Source organism: Nannospalax galili, unplaced genomic scaffold (genome assembly GCF_000622305.1).
Source record: "Nannospalax galili isolate Female #2095 unplaced genomic scaffold, S.galili_v1.0 scaffold213, whole genome shotgun sequence".
NCBI classification, from domain to species: Eukaryota; Metazoa; Chordata; class Mammalia; order Rodentia; family Spalacidae; genus Nannospalax; species Nannospalax galili.
The window spans coordinates 2,732,452-2,735,755 of record NW_008335195.1 but is presented as its reverse complement, the minus strand read 5'-3'; positions in this window follow the sequence as shown (position 1 = coordinate 2,735,755).

Below are 3,304 nucleotides of genomic sequence, written 5' to 3'. Positions count from 1 at the left end.
TTCCAACTCCACTTAATGCATTGTAAGCCCTCATTAGTGTTATCTTTAAGCCTCCAGCCAGAACAGCTTATAAAGTGTGTCACACTGAATCATCATAAGTAAATTAATACCAGCGGTAAGTTTGTCACTATCAAATGGTTCCTTCAGGAAACAGTTTACTCTGTATACTAAAATATTTTTTAATGTTATTTCTAAGACAGTTGTGAAAACTTTAGCTATAGACTAAACTTAAAACTAAAAGGCAAGGATTTCATTTTGGTGGGTTGGAGTTAAAGTAGACAGAGGTAAAAATCAAAGGAGACAAAAAACAGCATTGTTGCGTGTGTGCAAGTTTATGGAAAAGTTTCCAGCAAACTCTTTGACCTGAAATGCCCTCCTCTGTCACCCATCTCTCTCTTCAGGTTCACTGTCTAACTCAGATGCCTGTTTCTTACATGTTTAATGTCACTGGCTGGAGTTAATTTTGCCTTTCCCATATTCATGCCCATTTCTGCCAAATGCCAAAGGACTGAGAATCAAAATCACTCTTCAGTTAGGTGTAGTAGTTCACACCTGTGATCCCAGAACTGGGGGAGGCAGGAGGATCAGGAGTTGTAGGTAATTCTCAGGGATTTCAAGACCAGCCTGGACTACATAGACCTAGTCTCAAAAAAGAAAGAAAAGAAGAAAAGAAAAAAGGGGTAACGGGAGAGAGAGGAAGAAAGAGGGAGGAAGAAAAGGGGAGGAAAGGGGAGGGAAAAGGAACTCTGTGAAGATACAAGCACCAATCATGTGAAATCTCAAGCGTGGCAGAAGTCATACTGAAAAGGAGAGTCCAAGAACTGGGGCCAAGGCCAAGTATAGTGTATTTGTGGCCCCAAACTATGAGATTTTGTGTAAGGTTAAGTAAAACAGAGATAGCTTTTAGACAGGCATATCTACATATCCCACTATTCACAGAAAACATTTAGTCAACACAAACACCAAGTTTCTGCACGCAAATGACAGGTTTTGGGGGGATTTTCTTTTCCTTTCCTCTCTTTTCCTTCCTTCCTTCCCTTCCCTTCCCTTCTCTTCCCTTCCTTCCTTCCTTCCTTCCCTTCCCTTCCCTTCTCTTCCCTTCCTTCCTTCCTTCCTTCCTTCCTTCCTTCCTTCCTTCCTTCCTTCCTTCCTGTGGTACACATGTGCACACACACACACGTGCACACACACACCATATAGAGCCAGAGGTTGACACTGTGTCCTCCTCGTTCACTCTCCACCTTATACTTTGAGACAGGGTCTCTCACTGAACCTGGAGCTTGCACTTTTAGCTAGACTGGATGGTCAGCAAGCTCCCAGGATCCACCTGTCTTCATCCTTTACCCCCAGTGCTGGTGCCTCAATTTTATGTGGATGCTAAGTATCCAAACACAGGCCCTCAATACTTGGGCAACAAGTACTTTACTCACTGAGCCACATTCCTAGTTCCCGTTTTGTTTTCTTGAGACATGGTTTTGCTCTGAGGCTCTGACTGGTCTAGAACTCACAATGTAGATCAGGCTGGCCTCAAACACCAGACAATTCTCCTGTCTCAGTTTCCTGAGTGCTGGGATTACAGGTTTGAGCCACCATGCCTCTCGGTAGAAAATTTAAAAATCCCATCTTCTGCAAGGCATGGTGGCGTATGCCTTTAATCCCAGCACTTGGAAGGCAGAGGCAGGCAGATCTCTGAGTTTGAGGCCAATCTGGTCTACATACGGAGTTCTAGGCCAACCAGGGCTACATAGTGAAACCCTGTCTTAAAACAACAAAGTTTTTTAAAAATCCCATCTTCTTGTAGTTTGTTTCCTTGTGCCTGTGTTTGCTTCTTTGCTTGCTTATAATCAGGGTCTCATGTGCCCAGACTGGCCTTGAACTCATTATGTATCCAAAACTTCTCTTGAGCTTCTGATCTTCCTTCCTCTACCTCCCAAGTGCAGAAATTACAGGCATGTGCCACCATGCCTAATTAACTTTTTCTTTTAGATTAAAAACTTGGACTGGGCCTTTAATCCCAGCACTCAGGAGGCAGAGGCAGGCAGATCTCTGTGAGTTCAAGGCCAGCCTGGTCTACATAGTGAGTTCCAGGACAGCTGGGGCTACAGGGAGACCCTATCTCAAAAAGACAAAAAAAAAAAAAAAAAAGTTGGACGTGATACAGGCTGTGTATGTTTAAGGGTCTGGATTGAAGCCTAGTACTGAAAATAAGTAATAAATGGCACTATTACTTTGCTATAACTTCCATTAAATCTTATCTGATGAAATATGGTTTTATACTTTCATCTTTTCAGAAATTTTTAACCTGTGCAAATACCGCTTAATCCTCTCAGTGCCCACTGGTAGACAGTATGTAATTGCATGTCAACATGATATACAATTAGCTATACACTGCTAATCAGGACATGTCTGTTGGTGGCTACTAAACCTTTCCAGTTGAAACTATTACATTTATCAGCATTTAATTAAGAGCAAAAATACACTGTTTAAATAGTCGTCTGACTGTTTAGCTGCACTAATATGCAGCCCACATTTCTCAAGAATGTGAAACCATCAAGTATCTTGCTGAAATCCAGTGTGCTTTCTATTCTTTTCCTTTAAATTTTTTTTATTATTTTATTTTTTAAAAACATTTTATTATTTTTATTTTATATGTCTGAGTATATTGCCTGCATGTATGTAAGTGCACCCATGTTGTACAATGACCATGGAGGTCAGAAGAGGGTGTCAGATTCTTCTGAAGTGGCATTTCAGATGGTTGTTAGCTGCCATGTGGGTGCTGAGAATTGAACATGGGTCTTCTGCAAGAGTAGCCAGTGCTCTTAAACACCGAGCCATCTCTCCAGCCCCTGGTTTATTTTTATGTGTATGAGTGTTTTGCCTGCATGTATATTAAGTGCACCTGTGTCATACAAAGTCTGCAGAGACCAGAATAGGGTGTCAGATCCCCTGGAACCAGAGTTATTGATGGTTGTTAGCCGTCATGTGGGTGCTGGGAACTGAACCCAGTTCCTCTGCAAAAGTCGTCAATGCTCTTAGTGCTGAGCCATCTCTCCAACCCTTTACGTATGTTTGTATGTATGTATGTATGCATGTATGTGTGTATGTATGTATGTATGTATGGATGGATGGATGTATGTAATGGTTTGGGTGCTGGGTATCATCCCTATGTATTTGCTAGGCAAGCAGGCTATCATTCAGTGATGACTTCAGTGACTGTAATACCTTAATTGTTCTCAACATTTGTCATTTGTGTTAAAATACTGCTTTACTTTAAATTGTAGTCATCAGACTATATCCATAAGCA